General features: G+C 39.4%; 1 long non-coding RNA gene across 4 annotated transcripts in view; it reads left to right on the top strand.

Moving 5' to 3' along the window:
* LOC107196988 (uncharacterized) overlaps nucleotides 1-18,395 on the top strand; it is a 34,721-nt gene extending 16,326 nt beyond the window's left edge. For 2 of the 4 annotated variants that reach the window (XR_001518312.3, XR_002651367.2), the window contains 3 exons: nucleotides 7,343-7,571; nucleotides 12,620-12,700; nucleotides 15,473-18,395. This is a non-coding gene — a long non-coding RNA (uncharacterized LOC107196988). Of the gene's footprint in view, nucleotides 1-3,531; nucleotides 3,655-7,342; nucleotides 7,572-12,619; nucleotides 12,701-15,472 lie in introns of those variants that run through there. The other 2 variants (XR_007441176.1, XR_002651368.2) reach the window with 2 other exon arrangements.
* The last annotated feature ends 9,382 nt before the right edge of the window (nucleotides 18,396-27,777 follow it).

Raw genomic sequence — 27,777 nt, 5'->3', positions numbered from 1 at the left:
AAAACATAGAGATTTCTACTCTGTAACAGACAAACCAAAGAAAAACATAATAGCTGAAGCACTGCTGTAAAAAGATGCCTATGTTTAATTAAACTCAACATGTTTGCGTAATATCTGATGACACATCACTTTCTAAGTAATTATAATCCGTACTGGCTATTAGCAGGCTAACCAGTAACGCTAGCTAACTTTAGCTACACTATAGCTACATGGCTAGCGCTGCTAACTGGGGCTAGCTAGTGCTGCAAACTGTGGTTGGCTAGCGCAGCTAACCGGGGCTGGCTAGTGCTGCTAACCGAGGCTGGCTAGCCCTGCTAACCGGGCTGGCTAGTTCTGCTAACTAACCGGGGCTGGCTAGCCCTGCTAACCGGGCTGGCTAGTTCTGCTAACTAACCGGGGCTGGCTAGCCCTGCTAACCGGGCTGGCTAGTTCTGCTAACTAACCGGGGCTGGCTAGCCCTGCTAACCGGGCTGGCTAGTTCTGCTAACTAACCGGGGCTGGCTAGTGCTGCTAACCGGGGCTGGCTAGTGCTGCTAACCACAACTGACTATGTCTCACCCTTGGACAAAAGTTTACTGTAAGCACTTTACTCACCCAAATAGTTTTTAGGAGAAAAATCTGTGTAGATTAAGATCCAGCACTCATTTGACTTTAAAAGATTTTTTTTTTTTAGAATTAGTTTTGTTTACTTAATTTTGCTTCTCCCAGCTTCCCCAGGGAAACATGGAGACACCCATGCTCACTTTTATGTAGACATTCTTACCATACTTAATGCGTCTTATAATTCGGTGTGCTTTATGTATGGAAATAGACCACAAAAAGACATTCATTGAGAGTGCACCTTATCATCTGGTGTGCTTTATAGTCTGAAAAATACGGTACTATTTAATGCCCAGAGATATCCATTTATCCATCAATGTGATATGTCCTTATAGCACACAGTCTTAAAATCCCCTGACAGTATTACTTTCCACCGCTGGATCCCTGTCTCCAGTGCAGTTATAAAGCCTGGGCTTTGGCCCATATTCTCCTGCCATTTAGAGGCAGTACAGACAAACACAAGCCTGACATCTTTATAGTACAGTAGACTCCAGTTTTTTCCTCAACAAAGGCAGAAGGTACAGTCTGATTTTTATAATCAAAAGACGATTTGTGCCATCTCTAATAGCTTCCATTTTTTTTCTTTGTGGCTCTACTAAAGTGGTGATGTAAAGAGAGAGACCTGATTTGTCCTGATGAGTACAGCATGTACTAGAACATTTTTTAGTGTTCAGAATATTTTGCAACCCCCAACTTTTATAAAAACAAACAATTAGCAGTACTGCTGTCTAAAATTTATAGATTAGATAAAAATAGTGTGATGGTTAGGTCTGCATTGAGGTTCAAAGACGTTCCACATGTGACTTGGTTGGGCTCAAAAACTCAGAACATTATCTTTTGCATCCCTGCTTCCAGTTCTACCTTCTAAAAAGTGCCTATTTTTTCAAAATTTATAAACAAAAAAAATAATTTATTTAATTTTACCCCTTTTCTCCTCGATTTGGAAGGCCAATTGCCCCACCCACTCATTAGAACTACCCCTATCACTAGAGGTGTCAGTTGGATTCATTGTATAATCAGGATAATGTCTGAATCTAATTCTCTAAACATTTTGCAGAGAAAATGCCCTTAATTAGCACCAATGTTGTGACCCCCTAGGGTCTGTGTCAAGACCCCTTTGGGGGTCACAACCCTCAGGTTATGAACCCCTGTGCTAGAACACATACTGGGCAGGTGGTGAGGCCAGCTGCATGTCTAATACTCTTCTCCCAACTGGAACCTGGTAGGAAGAATTCTGTTGCAGATATGTCATGTGTGTCTAGCATTTTGCCTTCCATGGACATAAGCATATGTTCACACACACATACATTAAACTTGCTATGTAGTCTTACTGTTAATTTAAAACTCTTTCAAGTCACATTGGGTTACCTATTTATTATGTAATTCTCTTAGGGCCTGTTTACACCAGGCATTAACATGCGTTTTGTATCTAGATAGTACTTGAGTATACAATCACTGGGTTCTGTTTACATTACATTAAAATCTGTCCTCAGTTTAAGCAAATGAGATCAGATTTTTCTTTCTAGCATAAAAAGCACACCAACATTTATATCAGTTTCTTTGTAAAAAAAAAAAAACGGAAAAAAATAACTTTATCCAGGAGTGTGTGAAATAATAAATGGTTCAATAAATAATTCTGTAATACAAGTAACAAAAATTTAAACACACACATCGAGGAAACGTAGGTAAGCTAGAGAGCAGAATGAAGATTTGCAGTATTAATTACATGTATAAAACTTTTTTTTCCAACAGAAGTATTACAAAAATATGCCTTCCGTTCACACTTGTGTTAAATGCGAACAAAACCCATCTGTCATCACCTCCAAAAATGCGTCTTGGGTGTGTCTACACCTAGAGTTTATGTGGACAAATGATATCGAAATCTAATCTAATTTTCAAAACTGCATGTTAATGCCAGGTGTAAACAGGCTGTTAGTAGATATTAAGTTGTTCTTCTGTTCACATAACCGCATTAAACCTGTTATCTAACATCTCCACTTAAACTGTATGTGACTACCTGTTAAATATCACGTACAATTAAAAATTCTCCTACTTACCTATAAAGCTTTTAAAAATCTAGCTTCCTTTTACTTATCTAATCTTTTTCTTATTCTGTCAAATCATCTCATTCTTTCAGGTCTCTTTTAACTCAGACTGCTTTTCCTTTAGGTTCTGTTCTGTGCAGTGCTTTGTGTACTTACAATTGTATGTTTTTTTAAGAAGCCACTATATACAAAACAAAGTATTATTACTTAGTATCAGTTTGATATGACTAGTAAAGCCTTATGCATCTTATGGCCTTATGATCTTTTATTGTTCTTATGGACTTTCCATAATCAGACAACTTTTTTACATGATAAAAATAAAATGTGCTTTATAGAGATTTTAATGTTTTTATTCAATGTTCTGTGCAATTAAAATAAAAAACATATTAATCTTAAAAAGGCAATGATTAAAATAAAGTTATCTGTTAGAAGGTGCTGTTGTAAATATTATAAAAAGTATCCCATTTTTGCAGATGTCTTTATTTTATTAGCACACCAGATTTCTAATATATAAAAAATAAGGAAGATTGTGAGCTATAAAAGAGCCCAAATAGTGCAGAGGGCATCCCCATAGAAATTAAAAATACAAAGTCCCTCATTACAATGCAGCTTAAATACTGTGCAAGCCTCCCTTTTAATTCATACATCTCCGATCATCCAGGAGCGATTCACATTGCATTATTTTCACTTGAATTTCAAGCATGAACGGGGCACACAATAGCACATTTTCATCCCAATCAGTGCCGAACTCGTCGCTGGCAAATTGGAGCAGCAAAACAATAATTCCCTTGATTAGCCCCTTTCTGTGTGCAGTAAGTGAACTGTTTATACTGTGGAGTACCTCAGAGAGACGAGAGCAACCAAAACAGGCTGATTAGGCACAGAGTAATTGGATAACTTCATTTCAGCAGGACGACCAAGAGCCTGATGACAGCTCCTTCCAGAGAGCACAGCCTCAGATGACACGAATGAGGGATAGGGGCTGTTCGGCCTGCGATGTAGTGCCGCTGTACGTATGATGTACTTACTTATTACTTTCAAGGGTCTTCTGCTGTATGGTATCATAACTGGTGGCGCAGTTACATCACGGTTTGTGTTAATTTGTAGCCCGAGGGTAAGCTGAAGTAGAAATGAATGGAAGACTTTTTCTAGCTATGCTTAACTGACTGTACTACTTGTGCTGCCTCAAATGAGCACTTCAAAACTGAATCCAAAATTGATTGTATTAACATGTTGTTATAATCTTTCACAATAGCTTCATTATGTGGGCGTGTGTGTGTGTGAGAGAGAGTGAGAGAGAGGGAGTGAGAAAGGAAAACTAGAAGTGAAGAGTGGTTTCCTGGGGGACAGCAGACAAGACTGAACCTCCTTAAACCTCACATTTTACACTCTAGTGCTGCCAGAGGACTGACTGTGTGTGCCTGTGGAACTGGATCGTTTTTATTTGTGCAGGGAAGGATTTCTATGAGTTTTTGCTATGAGTATATGATGGTGTTAAGTGACAAAAGTGTTAGTGAGGTCAGGATGCTGGATGATCATTACCCCTCCTTATAGTCAACTCCCGAACTCATCGTAAAAGAACACAGAGAACACAGATACACTGCTTCACAGCTCAGCGTCTGCTCCAGGGAGTTCTATGCTATTGGCAATATATTTTAAGGGACTCGACAGTTGGATTGTTCACAAATATTTGGGCATACAGCCCCACAGTTTCTTTGATTTTACCAAATTGAAAACCTCTGGAATATAATCAAGAGGAAGATGAACAATCATAAGCCATCAAACTAAGCTGAACTGCTTGAGTTTTTGCACTAGAATAGGCATAAAGTTATCCAAAAGCAGTGTATAAGACTGGTGGAGAAGAACATGTCAAGATGCATGAAAACTGTAATTAAAAAACAGAATTATTCCACCAAAAAAATTTTTTTTTTTTTCACTATTTCTCATTTTCTGCAAATTAGTGCTCTTAATATTTTTATTTGGAGTTTGGGAGAAAGTTGTGCGTAGTTTATAAAATAAAACAGGTATGTTCAGTGCTCTCATCATTTTGTCCAGAGCTGTATAGTAAATCTGTGCATATTTCAGTTGTTTTTTTCCATCTTTTGATATGTATGTATATTTATATCTGTGTGACTGTTGATACACGTGAGTGACGTAAGCATATGAGCATGCTTTTTTCACATTTTGATTTGACACAAAGCCAACAAAGCCAAGCCAAACCAAACCAATATCTCATTTAGAGAAATACCTCAAAATAGTCTGAGTAGAAGTGCCTGCCAGCACCCCCAGATAGTTTATCCTGTTTTTCATTCATATATATTTTAAAAGCATGAATCATCAAAAGCATGAATCATCAATAGTTTCTCAATGCAACATTGTAGAAACTTGTTTGCCATCGTTAGTCTGACATGTCGTGATGAATGTCGTGAAAGCGAACATGATGTACAGCCTGCAGTGGGTGTGTGCTGTCATCAGTCGGCTCCACAGCCCCGAGGAAAGTAAGAAACATACGTGAAGCAGAAAAATAGCACATGCCAAACATACTTGCTCATGTCTTTCATCCCAGAATGTCATTCATCTGTAATAGGTGAATGATATAGTATCGATGTTACATCAAAGTATAACACTCAATCAATTTTAAGTGAATTGGTGCCTTCAGTATTTTACTGTAAGCCATGTAAGCATTGTGAGCTTAAATAAATAGTTTAAAGAAAAAAACAATTAACATGATTTACCACTTAGCGAGATGCAGGTCGTCAGTCAAGACATATTTGGTATCTGAAGGTTGTGTCTCTAGTGAACAATGTTAGCCTATGAGCTTCTCTCACTTCTGTAAATTTCAATATTCATATATTTATTCGCCAAGAAACTTTTGAAACGTTTTTTGAACCAGGATTGGCATAGATAAAAGGTTCTGTTACACCTAGCTTGTTTGAAAATAGAAAGTGAGAAAGTTGCCGTGAACAACGGTCTGGACCAAAGGACCAATATTTGGTTTAACCACAAGAGGAGATCTCGGTCCAGATCAACTAAACTAGGGTTTGGTTTTGTTTGTAATGTAAGTAGTTTTTTGACAAGAAGTTGAGTATATGCACAGGATACTGTCACTAATAAAACAGCAGAAAAAGGAAAAGAAACGATGGATTTTGTTTAAATGACCTTTTATTGAATTTCATTTTGCAGTCTAATCAAACTCAAATTAACTTTTTTTAGCGGCTATATTGTTCTTTACATGTTTAATATAATAGAATTTGTTATGAGGTCTCTCCCTTAATGTTACAGGCACAGGACTGTCACAAAACCAACTAAAATGTCAAAAGTGGCTTCCCTGAGAACCTAAACACTTGTGTGCTTATTAGGTGCTTCTTTAATAGTTTAAGCACATCTAGCTTTTTGCTGAAGGCTCTCTGAATCAGACCCTAAACAGACTACAGCTCTAGTCTATCACTTCCCCAGTGCTCTACCAACAACACACCTTGATCAGGAGAGAAGGGGCTGTGAACTCCGTGCACAGCATTTTTAGACCCTGTAGTGTTTATTCCAGTGACTGTAGAAATCATATACCGTATTTTTCACACTATAAGGTGCACGGTATCATAAGGCACACTAACAATAAAGGTCTATTTTCTGGTCTGTTTTCATACATAAAGCACATTATGCGACACTAGTAAGGAACAGAGGTGTTGTCATGTTTTCCTTCTAATTCAGCAGTTCAGCGGTGTAAAGCAAAGCTAACTTACGTTAAAAAATTTTAAGTTAGCCGGGGTAAGCAGCAGGTTATATGCTGATAATACTCATCTCTGAGCGGTAAAAGAGCTAGTGCCTACCCCAGTTAGTGGGTAATGCTAATGCTGCTGCAGCTAATGCTAATGCTAATTCAGCAGTTAGGCTTACCTGCTCTTTACAACCTGACTGGTAAAATTCCAACATAAGGTTCACCAGATTATAAGGCACACTGTCGATTTTCGGAAAAATGAAAGGATTTTATGTGTACCTTATAGTGTAAAAAATACGATATATGAGGTTTCAGTTCCTTCTATTCTATAGCAAAGAAAACAACAACTGCCTATATCACACTCTAACTATTAGAGTTCCTGGGCAAGACTCTAATGGATATATAATGTTTTGCCTGTCCAGATTTTATGGTGCCATGCTGACTTTAAGTCATTGGGCAAGATGGATACAGCATGGTGTGCTTGCCTATTCTATATGGTGCTATATCCATATACTTATGTATTCTTGGGCAAGACTTTAATGGGTATAGCATTACGTAATTTCCCAATATAAACCACATTCTACCAATTACAATCCTTAGTCAAGTTTCTCTGGTTTAGAGTGTCTGCCAAATGCTGTAAATGCCCTATTTTATGTGAATTGCATGACAGCTGTTTTTCCTGTAAGCACTTTAACAGTCAATAATCCTGATCTGTTTATGCATGGCAACTTTTACAGTATACAGCACAATCAAGCTTGTGTGTGTGTGGGAGTTCACACCTGCAAATCCTTTCCCACAACTGAGCTGCTCCTGTTTGTGTGTGTGTTTGTGTGTGTGTGTCTGTTAGGCTATACATTTGATTCCTCCAGCTTGTGTGTGTGTGTATGTGTGTGCGTGTCCACTGCACATAGACTGCACTATATTTGACGGCATGGCTCTTGGTAATTGTAGTAATTGTAAACCTGTGTGTGTTTATTTGCAGGTGTGACTTTCAGAGGGGTGTTGGTTGCGGCGTGTGAATCTGAAGGGCGAGAGGGTGGATCACGAGGGGCCTGGATCATCAGGACACACACACACTCCCTCTGTGACATCCAAGAGGGTCCGCATCGCCAAGAACTCCAACCAGTCGATGGCCCAGCATGCTCTGCTCTCCACACCCTCGCAGCACGCCTGAAATCACAGCCCTCCTGCATCGCCTCAAACTGACAAATGTATGTATCCTTTCTTTTTTCCCCCCTTCCTTCTCTCCTCCGCTCCTTCTCTTCCCCCACACACCCTCACCACCACCACCACCCCCAGCCCCATTTCTCCTCTTTTTCTGCGCAGATTGAAAGTGCTGGTGGGTCAGGGGGGTTTTCTGCTGCAGAAATCATTAATAGAGAGATACTTATTCAGTAGCTGAACCCGGGTCACCGCACCACGCTAATGAAAGTGTTTCCACCAGCGCCTTTTCATCTGAAGTAATACTCAAATCATAGCAGAGCATGGGCTCAGTGCACTCGCACCCACCACACCGCACAGCATTCTGGGAAAGGGCTATACAATGGTTGACCCACAATCCCACATTTGATATTAATACAGTAAATATTTGGAATGTTCCTCGGCGGAGATGTGCTCGGGTAGAATGCAAGTCTTGTGTTTTGTTTCTTTCTTTCTTTCTTTCTTTCTTTCTTTCTTTCTTTATTTCTTTCTTTATTTCTTTCTCTCTTTCTTTCTTTTTCTCTCTTTGTCTCTCTCTCTTTCTCTCTCTCATTCTATCTCACTCACCCCCAGCACTCTGCTAAGCTTTTACCAAGTAAACAGGGCCAATTAAAGAAGGCCAGCTTTATTAGATCCAAACATATTTGTCACTGCAGCTCCAACCTAACGACATTGTGAAGGTAATGAAGCAGTACCAGAAGCCTTCTTCTGCTGTGTGTCTGTGTCTTAGTGTGTGTGTGTGGGTGTGTGTCTTTCTTAGCGTGTGGGTGCTTAGCCACTCTTTTAAATGCAGAGATAAAAACCCCCAGCCCGTGTTGGGTCGTGTGTCAGCCATGTTGAGGGCAGCGTCTGCTGTGACCCCGTTTGTAGACGGCAGCGGAGAGCGTGTGTGAGTGGGGGGTGTCGGGGGGCTAATCCTGCTTTTCAGCCGCCCCATTTCAGGCTGGGCACACGCAGCCCTGACCGCTCATTATCCTAACAAGAAGGGCCATTTCACCTGCGACTGGGGGCCCTGCATGGCCCCTGTTAGTGTAATCTTCCTCTCTCTCTCTCTCTCTCTCTCTCTCTCGCTCTCACACACATACACACACACACACACACACACACACAGTTGCACTCACACAAATACACACTCTAACACACGCACACACACACAAACTCCGCCAGACCCGCCACCATTCAGGACAAGCAGGTGGCCACTGACGCACATAATTGCTGACAATTTGAGGCAATGAATAAAAATGATCTACATTACTTCTTGCCGAATGTTGTGTGTGCTTGGTGCCAAGAGAAATCTATGGAAGGGCCTCTTTAGATGCTGAAGAAAAGGGCCTATCAAAGGCAGTTCAGGAGGAAAAGGAGGAGGAGGGTGTGGAGGGGGGGAGTAGGAGTGATTAATTTCTTAAAGTGTGAAAGAGAGATTTAGTACATTCAGCTGACTGGCATCTCAGAAGAAATGAAAAGGCTGCAACAGAGAACATCTTTCACACTGTTTCCTCTATATAATCTGAGTGCTGTATGTATTCCTGCCTCTATAGACGCTCCACTGCTTTCTGTAACGTTGGGAGGCCTCCTCAATAGTCGCTAATCTAGGGGGAGATCGTCATCAGTGCTGATCTGTTATCGGAGTTTATTCAACTTCTTTTCTTCTTCCTGCTTTTTTTTTCTTCTTTTCTTGACACATTTCAACAACTTTTCCTGCTGGACAGGTGTATTCGCTGCCACTGTAATTAATTTATCAGCGCATGTTTAACGTGTGGGTATGGTTTCGCCTCAGCCAAACCCTCTGTCACGTTAATAGTTGAGGTGATTGAAAAGTGTGACGTGCCCACTGGCGTCGGGGCTTGATTGTGTCCGATGAGGCGTGAGCAGATTCGGTAATTACTGACCTGAATCTGCTGATAATGCATTCACAGGCATTTATTATAAGACATCCAATTACGGCACAATACCAGCGTTCCCGCATTCAGAGTCAAATTAGAGGATATTTTGATTGGTCACTCCGGTCCGTTAGAGATAACGTGGGGAGAGAATTGAAGAAAAGAGAAAATAAAAGAAAGGCTTGTTGTGGAGCTGGTGTCCTCTCCAGAGCTCTACAGCTGGAGGCCTGTTTTTTGATAAAGCCAAAAAAAAAAACAAAAAAACAACTTAAATCCTCATTAAGTGTTTCTAAAAGTGTGTGTGCTTGTTCATCAGTGTATGTGTGTCTGTGTGTATATGTGTATGTGTGCGCTTGACCCTGGTGAAGCTGTGTGTCTTTTATTAACACCTGCCTAGCGGAGCGGTGCTGTGTGGTGTCGGCTAGCTGATGAGGCCGAGCTGGCGCGGGTTCAGCTTGTGCCACTGCCGGTTTGCTGTTTCCATTTCACACATGATTAGTCTCTCTAGAGAGAGAAAGAGAGAGAGAGATAGAGAGAGAGAGAGAGAGAGAGAGAGAGCAACAGAAGAGATGGAGAGGAAGAAGCTAGCGTGCAATGGGAAAGGAGAACAGACAGTGAGACCGAAGTAGGGAGAGAGAGAGAGAGAGAGAGAGAGAGACAGAAAGAGAGGGAGAGAGAGAGAGGGTGGCCCGTGTTCGGCCTGCGTGGCTAAAAGGCCTTTAGAATTCCTGCAGAGAGGGCTGAGGGGCGAGTGAATGCAGCCGGCCGGGGGTCACTGAGCCTTTGTGTAATTGAGGCAGTGGCAGCCTCCCTTTCCTCTTCCTTTCAAAAGGAGCGAGGGATTGTGAAGTGCAGGGAAGGGCTGAGGGAGAAGGAGAGGATGGAGGAGGGGAAGGAGGGAGGGAGAGGGCTGTTTCAGGGGGGCTGGAGGAGGGCTCCCTTTTTTTTCGTCTTCGTCTTTTTTTTTATTTTTTTACGAAGGGGGAGGTTAAGTTGACAGGAACAAAAAGAATGTGTTCCGCTAATTTCTGCCGAGCTGCATCAACAATAATAGGCTCAATTTCTTTATTGCAAATTTTATAACTGGCTCCCTCCCCTGTTTCCCACCCATTCCTGCTACCAGAGCCTTTCATGGTTCACGTACACCTGTGGTCTGAAGCCGCAAAAACCTGAGGCCCGAGAACCGCTCCTGTGCGAGTGTTAATTAATACCTTACTGTAAGCATATAGTCTGTGTGACAGTACGCTGCGGCGAAGCAGAGGGGAACCGAAGCTTGAACAATTCCCTTCATTCCTGCTTAATCCTTTTATTCAAAGCCTCTTATTCAAACCAGGTTAACATGTAAGAGAGTCAGTAGATGTGTTGGATGCACAGAATTATGTTCCTGTAATGAGGCATCTGGTTCTGAATAAAGGAATGTGTGTGGGAGGAGGGGAGGTGTCTGCATCTCTCTTTATCTTTCTTTCTTTCTTTCCTTCCCTCTTTTTCGGTATATGTGCTCTAATGTGCACATTTACATACACACACACACACAAACACACACACACACATATATATATATATATATATATATATATATATATATATATATTAGTCCTGCAACAAGTAGTCTTGATTAGGCTTGATCAATGTCAATATATATATATATAACAATCTGTTTTGTATTGACAATCATTCAGCATCATTAATTAGGAACTACAACACACTGTGGGAAGAAACACAATAGGGGAGATGTAAAGGCTGCTCACTCACGTAGCTCACTCTTAGCTCCATCTCTGTCTCCAAAAGACAGCCCAAACACAACATATTGCATATTTAATCATTACAAAATTGTATGGTCATTTAAAGAGCAATTAAAGCCCATGTTTTGCTGTTTCTATAATTTTGGAGTGATAAAAAAGAGAGAGAGTATTACCACATCCAGCCCGTAGCTTAGCTCAGGCATCAAGTGAGAGCCAGGAGGGAAAGGGCTGACGACATCACATGCCCATATACTGGAATACAGGAAAAAATGGGAGAGGGGCAGGTGGGTGGTGCGATGTGGGCTTACCTATCTCTGTCTCTCTTTGCTCACACAGTGTTCACAATAAAATACCAGACAATATTATTAAATACATTAATTTCAAGCAGTTAACGAGTTTAGGTGTGCAGGCTTGATGATGTAAAACATGCATTAAAACATAAGCCACTATAAAATTCCTATGATTTCAGAAATACCCAACCACTTTTCTCCATATATATATATGTATATAAATATATAGCTCTGGAAAAAAATGAAGAGACCACTTCAGTTTTAGAATCAGTTTATCTGATTTTGCTATTTATAGGTACAGATGCAGAACTTTTAGACCTCAAATATGCAAAGAAAACAAGTTCATATTCATAAAGTTTCTAAAGTTCAGAAATCTATATTAAGTGGAATAATCCTGGTTTTTAATCACAGTTTTTATGCATCTTGGCATGTTCTCCTCCACCAGTCTTACACACTGCTTTTAAATAACTTTCAAGCAGTTCAGCTTGGTTTGATGGCTTGTGATCATCCATCTTCCTCTTGATTTTATTCCGGAGGTTTTCAATTTTATCTCATAGTTTGTAAGTGGTCTCTTAGTTTTTCCAGAGCTGTATACACCATCTTGAAAGCCACCATATTTGGTTTGAAAAGGGGGCTCTAGTACTTTTTGCTCACTCTGCATTTGACATAATGTGAATCTGACAGTGTTGTTCTTTACATTGTGTAAAATTATTATGTAACAAAATACTTCCTCTCTAAATTAAGATTTTTCTGCTTCAGTAAAGGTGCCACTTTGGAGATACAGCGTTTTGCATGATGGCAGTGACATCACATATATGCGCATGTAGGCATGTTGTCCATGTGTCTGCATTTTTATAATGATGTGTATGTGCGCATGTGTGTGTGTGTGTGCATGAAATTGTGTGTGTGTGTGTGCATGAAAGTGTGTGTGTGTGTGTGTGTGCATAAGTGTGTGTGTGTGTGTGTGTGTCATTCCTGTCATGCCCGTGGCGCCTGTGCACTGTAAGCAGCAGGGTGAGCAGCATTGTTCAGCGCTGCATCAGCATGCCGTGCATTTAGGAAATAATTACCCAGCATCCCGCTGTTTTTATACTCTGTTTCATCTTCTTTAATGGCTGCTTCTTCATTCGTCTCTAATCCCAAACAGGACGTAATGTGCAGAATCAAGCACCGGCCTTCGGATGAAAAGAAACATGTCCGCCACTGTCCCCATCGGAATGGAGAGGAGGTAGGCCTTTGATCTTCCACTCAAAAGTATTAATGTTCTGCATCGGGCCTGTCGTTTCATCTGTGCTTAAAGTCAAAATATCCGGTTTGGAGCAAAGTCTCTGCTATGCAAATCGCACATTTGTGAGGTGGGGGGGAGGGTGTGGTGGAGCATAGTTTCTATAATATTTCTCAGCAAACTAATGACATCTGTGTGGGTTGATATTGATCTGAGCACTTTATAGGCGCTCCCCGCCGAGCCGAGACGCACTTTCATTTGGCTTGGCCTCGCTTCCTCTCCCAGCGTGCCCCTCAAAGCACAGAGTGGGGAAACTCTGAGCTCCTCACTTTTGTAAACAGCTCTTCTCACGGTTTACCACTGTGCAAAGTGACGCACACTCACACAAACACACAACTAGTGTGTGCTTACTCACACTTAGCATAGAAAAATGCCCTGCGCCTCATCTCAGCTCATAAAAACCAAGCCTGCAAGTTTGCTCACGTTGTATCTGAACTGTATCCGTGATTTATTTACGCCTAGGCTGCTTCCGAATAGTTGAATGAAACTTCCATTCCTGCTTTCTGCTTTTCTTGACTTTGCCTTATCTGTAGTCCAGGGCCGCACTACATATACACAGTACTGTGCGGGGAAAAAAAAGAATTAAACACTATCTTATTATTCTTATTATTCTGTGTGATTAATGCCACAGAGCATGGATCACCAATCTTATCCACAATAGTTAGATGTATAAGGAGCAGTTTTTTATTCCAATAAAGCAGAAGCACACCTGATTGTACTTGTTCAATCAACTATAGTCTCAGCCTTTAAACAAGTGGTTATCAATACAGGCTGCACTTCTGCTTGGTTGGAATGAAAACCTTCATCATACCTTTACATCCCTTTAACATTGGTGACCCCTGCCATAGAAGAGCCAGTTAGATGTGTGGGTGTAGAGAACCTACACAGGAACATTTCCAACATCTTTCAGTAAAAGCAAATGGGTACCACTTTAAAATAAGACTACCTTTATAAAGGGTTTATAAATGGTTTGCAATTAGTATATTAATGATTACTAATTAGGTTGTAAATGCCTTAAAAATCATTAATAATCAGTTATAACACATACGTAGAAAGGGCAACAGTATAGATGGCTGTGGGTTCGATATTTGGCAAACAACAGGTCATTGTTGCCCTTTCTATGTATGTGTTTTAACTGATTATTAATGATTTTCAAGGCATTTACAACCTAACTAGTAATCATTAATAAACTAATTGTAAACCTTTTATAAACACTTTAAAAAGGTAGTCTTATTTTAAAGTGGTACCAGCAAATGTAAACCTTTACAGTTTATTCCAAATAATATTGGAGTATTCCTGTTTGTACACATCTTGTCAAAACATGAAACACCTGGAACAGTCATGGAAATTTAGTATACAAAATCTATGTGTTTCCATTTATCGATGGAGAAATTCTATTTTGAGCTAACAAATACGTAAGCTCAGAGTTAATTCAGTAATTTAGCCATACACAATGGAGCTCTTAGGATCTGACACACATTTTGTTATTGAAGATTGTGTGTCAACATTTTATCTGATTCATTTTCGACCTACTATAATCATTTTTAATTGTAGTTTAAGTTGATTTTCCTAACCTTTAAAAAACACTTTTATTGGTATGCAGTGTTTGTGTACTTTGGTATGCAGATACATCATAGAGACACAATGCTGCTGCTGCTGCAGCTCAGCCATTCAGCTCTACCTTCTACTCCGCCCCTAAACCCATACATCACCAAGAGCCCCCCCTAAACGACCCCTCATATTTTTTTAGCCTTTTTCAAATTTGAGCTAAGGGTGGACTGAGCTAAAATCAGGGGGTATAAGGCCACTTTAAGACATTTTATACAGCATTATATATTACACGTGAGTGCATTACTCCACACAGATATCAGATGAGGCAACATCAAGAGAGGCAGATAGCTTAATTGAACTGTTTGAATTAAACATTCTAATTTTAAATTCTCATATAGATGGTTTTCCTTAAATAACTGTTCTTCATAAATTCAGAAATGATTAAAATGTACAAATTAGTCTCTTAGATTAATACTTTTTGTTTAAAAAATCATATCCAGCCTATCATGTAATCATTGTCATATGTCCTCAAACTTGATACAGTATAAAGTATCTGCAGATCTACTGTAAATAACAGGCAAAAAATGTGCCATATAGTGACAGTATGCAGGATTGCCCCTTTTTCCTGGTCTTTTGGGTGACTCCAGCTCCTTGCTGTGAGCCAGCATTGGCCCAGTACTCTGCACTTCATTACAGCCCCACAGCCACATGGTTTCTATTCCCCATTAAAATGTCTAATTTTCTTACGATATCAAAGACCATGAGAGGCTTTAAACTCCAAAAAATAAACATTCATAGACTGGAAGCCAACATGGTAACTAATATCACATGGCCAGTGCCAATAAATCATAAGAAATGTCCCGTCTGAGTATTATGACGGCTACAGCGAATGTTTTCTCTTAATCGCTGGTTTTGTCTGTGTGTTTGAGCTGCCTCTCTGCGCAGATGTTTTTTGGTGTTTGCAAAATATTTTTGCATTATGTCACTTTGATCTGCTTAATTTCGCCTCCAATATTTGTGCGACTGGGTCTCAGCCCTGAATTCTTGCGGGAGAACGACTGGATTCTATACTGTTTTTTGTGTTGTGCATTGTTAAGCCATTATGAATTGAATAGGCTTAGTTATTAACTTTTTTTTTCTTCTTCTTCTCCTTGTTCTTCACAGGTATTGGACATGTGCGTGAGACGCTAGGTATTTTTGACCTGACATCTCCTTCTGAAAGCGGTACACACACACACACACTAATTAAATACCTCTTTTTAGTTACTTAGTAGAGTGCTTGCTTTGTACAGGACTTTCCCATTAACTTCCATTCATGAAGTTTGTTAGATACTTCTAACTATGTACCTGCCTGTGATTGGCTCATCTGTGTCTTATCACCAGCAGGAAACGACCTCACTTCCTTCAGGAATGACTTCATGCGAAATTATGTGCCGCCACAGTGTCTCTCGGTTTTACTGCGTCTTCTCAGTGTGTAAACAGTCCAGTTTAGCCCAGTGTCACCAAGCTCTCAGACACAGGGATACACACATTCATTCACACAGGCCTGAGGGCACTGACCTTCTCAAAAGAGCTGGAAGGAAACTGGTAGGGTTAGGACTAAATATGACCGGAGGAGGGTTCAAAAAGGACAGGTAGGCCAAACAGATACTGATACAGGTACAGATAAAGATGCACTAGTTATAGATGATTAATATGGATCAGCATCAGATCTGATGATTAGATAAAAGGTTCCGTGTTTATTTCATCATCTGTTCTTGTGAAGCGTTGTTTGGCCTACTGCCCTGCTCTTTTGTGTTTACGAGTTAAGCGGCTTGTTTTTCTGGCTGGCAGCCGTGTTGAATGAAGGAAGTTGTTTCCGTATGACTCCTTACACCATTCCTCACAGCCTCTCTGTCTCTGTCAGCCACCGGAATAAATCGGGTGATTCATGACTGCTGGATCATCAGTCACCCAACGAAAAAGGCCTCTCCTGCACATAGCGTGCATGTGTTGTGTGTTTGTGTGTATGTGCGTATATATATATGTGTGTGTGTGTGTGTGTCTGTGCACTTCAAGACGTAGAGCATGCAATAAATCTCTCCTTTTTAGCGTCGGGAGTGCATGAGTGTGTCTGTAAGCCGGAGTGGCCCGAGGCTCTGCTCACTGGAACAATGCAGAGATCAAAGCCCAGAGCACTGACAGGTGATGAGTGGCTTCCCGTGGCCGGAGCGCCGCAGCCAGGCTCACACCTGTACCAGGTGATTACAGGTAGATCTGCCTGCCTCTAATTGGACAATAAATGCTGCTCTCAGCTCGCTAATGGCAGCAGTCTGCCTCAGAGACGCCACACTGCCATTTGGACGTCGCCAGTCCTACCTGAGCCTCTCCCTCTCTCTCTCTCTCTCTCTCTCTCTCGCTCTATCTGTCTCTCTCCCACAGCTGAGATGATGACCTAGTCAAGGTCTATTCAGAACAAACAACAAGACAAATTACAATCCAAGCCTTTAATGTAAGTGTCAGAGAAAAACAAAGAGTGCAAGAGAGAGAGGGAGAGAGAGAGAAGTGGAGTCTCCTATACTGCCTCGCTCGAACTGACTTAATAAAAGATTTATTGTATATCTGACTTAGGGACAGTCTGCGCAAGTAAAAGTCTTGGGGAAATTATTTCACTTAATACACTTACTGCACATTAAAGTAGTATCAGCAACCAGTTAATCAGACGTTACAGGCTTGATAAGGCTTAATAATAGCATGCTAATTAGTTTTTGTGTAATGTAAATACTAGAATGTATAATAATAATAATAATAATAATAATAATAATAATAATAAAAAAGTCAATCAGCAACTAGTTAATTTGCAGATACTGAATTGATGAAGTTTAACAAGGACATTTGAAATGTACTGTGCTGTGTAATAAACAAATAAAAAGTCATTTGGAAAATGCTACATTCCCCCAATTTATGAGTTCAAAATATTCCTCCCTGACTGATAATTAATTAATAAAGGTATAATACCAGCTTCTAAAAAAGTAAAAAATATACTAAAATTCAAAGATTCATAAAAAAATAGTTATCAGAATATTAATAGCTACATGTTTCATTTATTACTGGTATAATAACAGGCTTTAAAATATTATACAAATGTCCATATAATACCCTAAAAAAAGTAATCTGGAAAAAGCCTACTGAAGAGCAGACAATTAACTAACAGCTACAGCTTTCCTAATGCTTAATACTTAATTATCAATCTGCTGACATAATAATGCTTAATAAAGGCATATATAAAAACAAATTGGTAAAATATTGTAAAGAAGATTATGATTCGTACAACCCAAATAAAACTTATCTAGAAGTGGCTAAATTCACAACATTTGTGGTTTAGCAAAATAGTAATTATTAGTCAGATAAGTAGCAGCTACAGGTTTCACACATTTTATTTTAGGGTATAATAACACTTTCTTAATATATTGTACAACTAATTTTTTTTATTTTAAATATAAAAATGTTTTATCAGTGTTGAAATCCTATGTCTTGCTTGCTCACACACATTTTTCTGGAATGTGCATGAAGCCTGAAACCTCCTTCTCTGTTTTGTGTGTTAGTCTTTGTAGATGCCTGATAGTCTTCTGCATCCTGTAGTACCAAAAAATTGGAGGATTATGACATACAGCCTTTATGGAAACACTCAGTGGAAAAAAACACCCGGCTCTGCTGAGACTTGAACCTTGATCCCAGCATAAAGGTGCATGTTCAGTTGATAAAGGTGATTCAAATGGTTCTTTGAGTGATGCCAGAGAAGAATAAACTAAATTCCAAGAAATATAGCATATAGAAGGTCTAAAGAACCTTCACTTCTTCATGCTCACATTTAAGTAAATCAGTAAATCATAAACATGATTCTTCAATGACCATAGAACCATGTGTAATGTCTGTGTTAAAGAACAAGGTGTTTAATACTGTTCTAGGTACCATTTTAGGAAAAATACAATTGTATCATTATTGTAACTTACTTTTTTATTTGTGTACAGAGTTGTGAATTAACTATCATCTAAAAAATGTTTTAGAATTACAGAAATAAGTCAAAATAAAAATGAACTTCTCTTAATATATTTTGGTGTTCATGTTCTCATTTGTTTCATATTCATGGTTTGATAAAAAAGCTAAGTAGTAATTGAGGTACAATGACATGCCAAAAGTCAAGGGATAGCTATATGTAAAAATGATCAGTGTTACAGTGTTAGGGAATTGCCTGAGGATGCCCACAACTGTATACATTGCGAGGTGTTATCTGGTAAATGTCATTGTGCACATGGCAAGTTCATGTGCATGTACAGCTCTGGGAAAAAAAACAACTTAACCACTTAAAAATGATGAGCTTCTTTGATTTTACCAAATTAAAAACCTCTGGAATATAATCGAGAGGAAGATAGATGATCACAAGCCAGCAAACCAGCAGTTCACTGGCATAACGTTATCCAAAAGCAGTGAGTGTGTAAGACTGGTGGAGGAGAACATGCCAAGATGCATGAAAACTGTGACTAAAAAACAGGGTTATTTCACCAAATATTGTTTTCTGAACTGTTAAAACTTTATGAATATGAACTGTTTTCTTTGCATTATTTAAGGTCTGAAAGTTCTGCATCTTTTTTGTTATTTCAGCCATTTCTCATTTTCTGCAAATAAATGCTCTAAATGACAATTATTTAGAATTTGGGAGAAATGTTGTCCGTAGTTTATAGAATAAAACAACAATGTTCATTTTACTAAAACATTATTCCTATGAATAGCAACATCAGAGAAACTGATTCAGAAACCCACAGTAGACAGTGCAGTGGGTGGAAATGATCATAACAGATAGCATCTGGCTGAAACTGTCCAATTAAACAGACAAATGAAGAGACAAATAGCATATCCTACAGGGTGAATCAGCATTTTCTAGCTGCTTTCATGGAACACAATATTAATGTTGGCATGTTATTGTATATTGTACTGCATTGTATTTTATTGTACTAAATTGTAAATTCTTAAAATTCTTTAAGTAAAAATGTTGTATAAACTGTAATCTGGTGTATCTCTTTATGGAAGCATGGCAAATGTTATTTAATGGTATTTAAGTTCCACTCTCCAGCTGAAGATGCTCCCTGGCCTCTGTATCTCTGGAGGCTCGTACAGAGTAAGAGGTGCTGAGAGGAAGTCAGGGCTTTGGCCTCTAAACCGCAGAGCATGTCCTGGAGAGCAGAAACCACTCACGGCTCCAAACATTCACTAGTGCATCACTTTAACCACTGCACACCCCACTGACCCAAGCTCCGGCGTGGAGGCACACACACATACACACACATACACACACATTCATTAATGCAGGGATCAGAGCACCAATACAGCTGCCTTTCATCCACATTTCCACTGCTGGAGACACTCCGATGCTTTGTGTGTGTGTGTGTATGTGTGTGTCTGTGCCTGTGTGTGTGGGTACGCATGTGTGATGGTGGTACAGTAGAGTGTATGTGTGTGAGAATGTGTACATGTGCATGTTTGAAGTCTGTTGGGGTGGCGACTGGATGCTCGTTTGGATGTTAGTGTAATTGCGCTGGAGAGATCAAAGGCTGGAAGGACGAGTGATGTTTCAGAGGAGCCTTTAACTGTTGCTCTCTCTCTCTATCTCTCTCCCTCTCTCTCTCTGTGTCTCTCTCTCTCTCCCTCTCTCTCTCCCCCTCTTTCTCCCTCCCCTCCAGCCACCGGCTGCCCCCTGCACATCCCTGCTTGTAAAAAATGATTAAGGCCATGTTTTTGTCATACATTTATGGCATTGCGTGATAGAGAATGGCATCTAATGCCGCCTGCCCCGAGTTCTCGTCTCGCCGCGTGGCCTCACGCAAATTGCCTATGTTTCAATTTGTGCTCCAGAATGCCATCTCTCTCAGGTTAATCACACTACACCAAACAGTCCTCCCTGCCCTCGACCGGCTTAATGCATTTATTTATTCATTTATTCATCTAATTAGACTAACTTTCATTTTATTTTACAGGGGTGTTCCATTTTTTTTTTAGATTAAATTTATTACATTAAATACGAAGAACACAATACACATCAACTGCTCAGAAATTTGAGCGCGCATTCAAAGACCCCTGGCTTTCCGGTGGGCTCCAGGGAGATAGAGGCAGTTTTATAATGTGCTCTAAAGTCAATTGGCGCCTCTTGAGTAGGTGTGTTGACCTTTAAGAGAGAGGGAGGCATGACTGCACTGAGTGAGTCTAGCAGAATGCCAGAGTGCTAATGCCACTTAGCAAGCATCTTAGTAAGGTTGCGTTTGTGTCTATGGGTGTGTGTCTATGTGTGTGTGTGTGTGTGTGTGTGTCATTCTGGGTGCATGAGGCATTGCAGACATTTGATTGTCATGAAAAAGTTAAGTAAATATAACTGTTATTTTTAAGATTAGAGTTTACTTAATGTCTACTATTTAAGTGTACTTAAAACTCAATTCATTTGAGATGTACTGCCTTTAAATAGCGTAGTAACTCTGTAAATTGTAATTTCTAAGTGTTGGCAAGTTATATTATTACACTGTCCCCACACCTCTAACTTACCATTAGTGTGTAGTCTTTTCAATAAGGGCTACCTTCCATTGGGCATTCAGTTAATAGTTAAAAAAAAGAAGAAGAAGAAACTTGCCAGTATTTTTTATAAGCCCCATATAATATGACTTACTGCTGACTAGTTGACTTGTGTTTTTATTTATTCTTTCTTATTCGGAATGGTACTGCTTTTCCTCTGTCATCCTTTCTGTCACATCACATGGGGAAATAATCCAGCTCAGAGTTTTTTCATTGCAGTTAGTTTAGCTTACAGCACAGTGGCCACAGGGTCAACAATAATATAAAATATAAATGAATTCTCATGGGAAGGTAGACCTGGGGGGCATGGCCGCACACTGATGGTGAGTTTGTGGTGGAGGACATGCCCATATCTAAATAAATGAATCCAGGAACCATTGCAGAAGATGCATGGGTTAATATGGTGCTACATTCTTTAAGTGAAATCTACTAAGAGACAGCAGCTTACATATGCTACACATTAACATTTCAATAACCTAAATTATCTAAAGACTGAATTTGAAGTCTAAAAATAACTTATCTACCTATAATTTTGTTAGATGGCAAAGACCTTTGCACACATCTATCCTGTTGTTGTTGTTGTTGTTGTTGTTAACTAGGTGTCTTTAAGCACATGGCTCTCTTTGTGTTCGTCTGTGGGCCCTTCTTCTATCCACCCACCATTTAGTTAGTGTTGCCAGGTGTGCTCTGTTGTAGCACTGCCTTCTTATTATCTATAGTGTTTCTACTCAGTTTTAGTGTATAAACAGCTCTGGAGTTAAAAGACCACTTCAGTTTCTGAATCAGTTTCCCTGATTTTGCTATTTATTGGGAAAATGTTTGAGTAAAATGAACACTGTTGTTTTATTCTATAAACTACGGAAAACATTGTCCCAAATTCCAAATAAAATATTGTAATTTAGAGCATTTATTTGCAGAAAATGAGAAATTGCTGACATAACAAAAAAGCTTTAAAACAATGCAAAGAAACTATTTTAATATTTGGTGGAATAAACCTGGTTTATAATCACAGTTTTCATGCATCTTGGCATGTTCTCCTCCACCAGTCTTATACACTGCTTTTGGAAAACTTTATGCCACTCCTGGTGCAAAGGTTCAAGCAGATCATCCATCAGCCTCTTGATTATATTTCAGAGGTTTTCATGTGTGTGTGTGTGTTTGTCTGTCATGTACTGTATCCAGCATCTAGTTCAGTGGAGTTTACTTGAATTGTGATATAATATAGATTTGTTTTGCTAATCAAGAAGAACTGGCAAATTACTGATGGCATTTGACTTTTAAAGCTTAACAAACAGTCCTAATAAATTAATGATTATGATTATTCTTTTATTCCGTAGAATTATGTGTGTTGATGATCCTAATGTATGTTTTTGGTATACCTGAGAAAACAGGCTTGTAAAATACTTTAGTACATAATGATTTACTGATGAACTGTTGTACTTTTAATATTGGTATTTATTATTTAAGATTTGTCTTCAGGGCTGTGTGACGTGATGTTAGCAGGTAGAGTAAATGTATACATACATACATACAGTGCCCTCCATAATTATTGGCACCCCTGGTTAAGATGTGTTCTTTAGCTTCTCATAAATTGAGTTTTGTTCAAAATAATATAGGACCACGATGGGAAAAAAAAGTAAAGTCCAACCTTTAACTCAAGTAAAATTTAAGGGGGAAATAAAATCCCTGACTAAGAAATAATTATTCTTCATAAAATCACCTGTTCCACAATTATTGGCACCCCTAACAATTCTTAGGAAATAAATTTAATAAAAGTATTTCTGTCACTTCTACAGTAGTTTACGAAGTTGATCAGAGTATGTAGGAACATTTAATTAGTAATTCACAACTTCCTGTTTCCCTGGGGTATAAATATGACGTGACACAGAGGCCATTTATCTTCAACATGGGAAAGACAAAGGAACATACCATTCAAGTGAGGCAGATGTGTGTTGACCTTCACAAGTCAGGCAATGGCTACAAGAAAATCGCTACTCGCCTACACCTGTCCATATCTACTGTCAGAGGAATTATTAAGAAGTTTAAAACAACTGGAACAGTGGTAAACAAGCCTGGACGAGGACGCAAGTTTATTTTGCCACCACGCACAGTGAGGAGGATGATAAGAGAAATAAAAAGTTCTCCAAAGCTCACTGTTACAGAATTGCAACAAATGGTAGCTTCTTGGGGTCACAAAGTCTCCAAAACAACCATCAGGCGCTATCTACATGCCAACAAGCTGTTTGGGAGGCATGCACGGAAGAAACCATTTCTCACTCACAATCATAAACGCAAACGTTTGGAGTTTGCTAAGCGGTACTGGGACTTCAACTGGGACCGTGTGCTTTGGTCAGATGAAACAAAGATCTTTTTGGCAACAAATGCTCTAAGTGGGTCTGGCGTAACACAAGAGCTGAGTATGCAGAAAAGCACCTCATGCCCACTGTGAAATACGGGGGGGGATCAGTGATGCTGTGGGCCTGTTTCTCTTCTAAAGGCCCTGGGAACCTTGTTAGGGTGCATGGCATCATGAATGCTCTAAAATACCAGGACATTTTAAAACAAAATCTGGTGGCTTCTGCCCGAAAGCTGAAGATGGGTCGTCACTGGGTCTTTCAGCAAGATAATGACCCTAAACATGTGGCCAAATCTACACAGAAATGGTTCACCGCACACAGAATCAAGCTCCTCCCATGGCCATCTCAGTCCCCAGACATCAACCCCATTGAAAACCTGTGGGGTGAGCTGAAGAGGAGAGTGCAGAGGAGAGGACCCAGGTCGTTGGATGATTTAGAGAGAATGTGCAAAGAGGAATGGTCAAAGATCCCTCTTTCTGTATTCTCCCATCTTGTGAAACATTACAGGAGAAGATTAGGTGCTGTTTTGTTGGCAAAAGGGGGTTGTACAAAGTATTAACATCAGGGGTGCTAATAATTGTGGCACACATGATTTGATGTTAAATAATTATTTCTTAATGTGGGATTTTTTTCCTACTGAATAAATTCACTTGAGTTAAAGGTTGTATTTTACTCTTTTTTTCCATCGTGGTCCTATATTATTTTGAACAAAACTCAACTTATGAGAAGCTAAAGAACACATCTTAACCAGGGGTGCCAATAATTATGGAGGGCACTGTACATACATACATACATACATACATATATTTTAGGTGCTTTGCTCCTCTCAAGATCTAGATAATGAAAGTAAAAAGTAAATATTTCGGAAAAAAAAAATACACTGATTGTGTCCGAACCTCTGTCATCCAGTTAACCATGCTTTACTTGAAAATGTTATTGTTTATTTAGTTGCCTTTGTTGCTCCATGTGTCCAAGAACCACCTTCAGCACTTTAACAAGAAAGGACCGTTTAAATGATATGCAAAAAAAAAGCCAACTACCCCAAACAATGCTTAAAAAGAGCCACAACTGAAAGAGACCCATTAGAAAAAAAAGTAATATGTTTCTGCAACCACAAAAGTATATTCTGCTTAAAAGTTTTAAAATACACAATATCATGTGATTTGTAGTGGGCTCAGACAGTTTAAGAACATGCAGTAGATATCAGCTGGTCATGTGCATCTATCTGTGAGTGACGTTTCTGAGAATTAAGCTACAAAATCTACAAAAACACTTGTTTACTACCATTCAATCTACAGAAGTTTAGCTGGGTTCCTATTGCCATTGTGAGTCATGTCGCTGAGCTTTTATGAAAAACATGAAGAGTCTTCCTGTAGTGAACCGAGGAAGAAACAGTCGTAATCACATGAAAAGTGAAGCATAAAAAACGGTGCCACAGCAGAGTCAAACTGCTGCTCAAAACCAGCAGTTCCTCTGGCACGACTGAAACTTTATAGAGTGCAAAACCGCCGGCTCCATCCAAGTTTTTAGGAACTTGCTGGGTCCTGGCGTGTGATTACTTTTTTGGAGATTTCAAAGAGATCCTGCGATGATATATGAGGCTTGAGTCACCATAATGCCCCACGTGGGTCTGTCTCGCAGCTTCTTCCTCTTGGGAACTGTGGCATCCTGATTAAAACAAAACAAAACAAAACAAAAAAAACAGAGAAAAACTCTTTTTTTCCCATGAGGAGAGTCCCTGCTGTCTGCAGGAGCTGCTATTGGGAGCCTGTAGCTAAAGTTTAGTAATGAGTGAGAAAGACTGGAGAGAGACTGCAGAGTTTAAACAGAAGCAGATGCTCCTAATGAAGTACTCTGTGTGTGTGTGTGTGTTTGTGTGTGTCTTAAAGACTTCCCATTGTCACTTTAGTTATCAGTGAGATCATGTCAAGGAAAGGAGATTGTGTGTGTGTGTGTGTGTGTGTGTGTGTGTTTACACTGTCCTGCTGAAAGTATTTGTAGCAGCATTATCAGTAATGAGATCTTAACTAAGAGTGTCAGAGCTGCTCTCGCTGGCAGATAGCGGGGAGCAGGGCTCGTTGGGTGAGTGAGGGTGCCGGTAGCTCTGCTGTTGTTCTGAGAAATGCTCAGCGTGTGGGATTGAGACACTGATAAGTGCAGCGTTCAGCTCGTGTATTACCTGCTCTGCCGCAGGAGATAGTGATCAGAGGTTAAAGGGATTCAGTGAGATCAAATACAGCCAATTTAATGCTCATCCTCACAATGGTCTTTGAAAAAAAAAATCTTTTTCTAAATCTTTAAACCTTTATGGGTCTGCTGTGGGCACCACCTGCGGAGCATGCCAATTTTGTTTCATCTAGAAATGTAATCATTGTAAAGTGTATTGATTTCTATTGGAAACACAGTGGGAAGAAGCTTAGCCCTGGCTAATGTTTCTGGATCAGCCCCCCGCTCCCCTTTTTTTTTTTGGTCCAAATACTGGCGAAGCTCTGCAGAGGCAGTGGTTAAAGCTAATGAGACAGTCATTACAGGTTTTAAAATGCTTTCTGTATACATATGATTGATTTGTCTCCTGCTTAAATAAACCCTAATCTGAGAAGATATGGTGCAATTTTGGAAGCTGCAGGAAGAAAAAAAAAAACGTCCTGCAACCAGGGGTTTACGATATATTGGCAATCGATGTATTATTCATACAAAATGTTGTTGTAGTTCACTGAAATCATTAAAGCTCTGATATGAAAAATAAACCCAGCCCAGCTGGTCACCACGGACAATGGGCATCTTTATCTGCTTTAGTTTAAAGTAGGTTGTTACACCTAGTGACATCTAATGATCTCATATCAACATCATCTTGATGTAGAATGGTGATGACAGATTTCATTGGTATAGGTAACAAATATTAAACATATCTGAATGTTTAATGCCTATGCCAAATCCACTTTGACATTGTGAGATATGTTAACTAAAACATTTGTTAAACAGTTTTGGATGTTTATATATGCTGTTTTTTAAAGTCGCATCATAAAATAATTGCTTTTCTGGACCAGCTGAGAGATAAACAGTCACAAAATTAAATAATCATATTGACTGAATCAGCAAAGTAATATTACAAACTTTTACATAATTATATTACATTACATTTTTCAGTCAATTTCACCAAAATTACATAGTGCAGTTAACAGTGTGCTGAGTTCTGGAGTAGCAACAAGCAAACAAAAGCCCGATCCGGACGGGATTAGTTTCTCAGGGGGTCCTAGGGTAATTTTCCCTTTTTTATTCTGTGATTTTATTCCCATCCGGAACAACCATGTGCGTGTTTTTCTCAGACGTCCTCTGAGAAAATTACAGGCGGAATTTTTTCATTTCTACTGTTTTTCATCTTTGAGTTTTGTCTCCTCACATTTAATACAATAGCTATTTGTCGACAGCCACACACCATAATTACACTTTTTTGCGCGCGTTTCCACGGAGATCCACGTAAAAACAACAGCAAGTGGAAATGGAGGAGCTACTGAACGTGATGTCATGTGACGGAGAAAGCCAAAAACTCACTGGTCCTCCTGCTTTTTTATTACCATCCAGACGCAAGAGTTTTATTACTGAGTAGAAGAGTGAAATATTTTTCACAAACATCCCCCTGAGAAACTAATCCCATCCAGATAAGGTTAAAGACTCTATCAGCTAGATAGATAGAGTAGTGGATAACAACAAAGCATCATATTTTATAATGGCATAAAATTATAATAAAAAAAATATTTTGATTATGGCTATGCAACGTGAATCATCTATCCGTCTATAGTTTCTTACATTCAGTGCACTTTAGACACGGATGAGCCATTACATTAAAACCATCTGTATAAAACTGTGTAGGCTCTATCATGCTGCCAAAACAGCTCTGGCTTCTTTTGGGACATAAACTGCACAGAAAAAAACCTTTTCAGCAGTGTGTGATACAGTTCCATCACATTTCACTGGTTATCCATTCTTGGACCACCTTGGGTAGGTGCTAAACGCTGCATACTGGGACGACCCTATGCAGCTACTATTTCTTATTAGTCATATTAATGAAATTCAACAGGAGCTTTGTCCCACAAGCCATTAAACTACTAAACACCCAGTAACATGACATAACACACTGGCTTTCACACACACACACACACACACACACACACACACACACACACACACACACACACACACACACACACACACACAGACTGTGTAACTACTTCAGTTTCTGAAATAGTTTCTCTGATTTTGCTATTTATAGGTATATGTTTGAGTAAAATGAACATTGTTGTTTTATTTTATAAACTATGGACAATATTTCTCCCAAATTCCAAAAAAAATATTGTCATTTAGAGAATTTATTTGCAGAAAATAAGAAATGGCTGACGTAATAAAAAAGATACAGAGCTTTCAGACCTCAAATAATGCAAAGAAAACAAGTTCATATTCATAAAGTTTAAAGAGTTCAGAAATCAATATTTGGTGGAATAACCCTGGTTTTTAATC

Source organism: Astyanax mexicanus, chromosome 11 (genome assembly GCF_023375975.1).
Source record: "Astyanax mexicanus isolate ESR-SI-001 chromosome 11, AstMex3_surface, whole genome shotgun sequence".
Classification (NCBI taxonomy): Eukaryota; Metazoa; Chordata; class Actinopteri; order Characiformes; family Acestrorhamphidae; genus Astyanax; species Astyanax mexicanus.
Note: the sequence above shows the minus strand (reverse complement) of the source record. Positions and strands in the feature narration are given on the sequence as shown.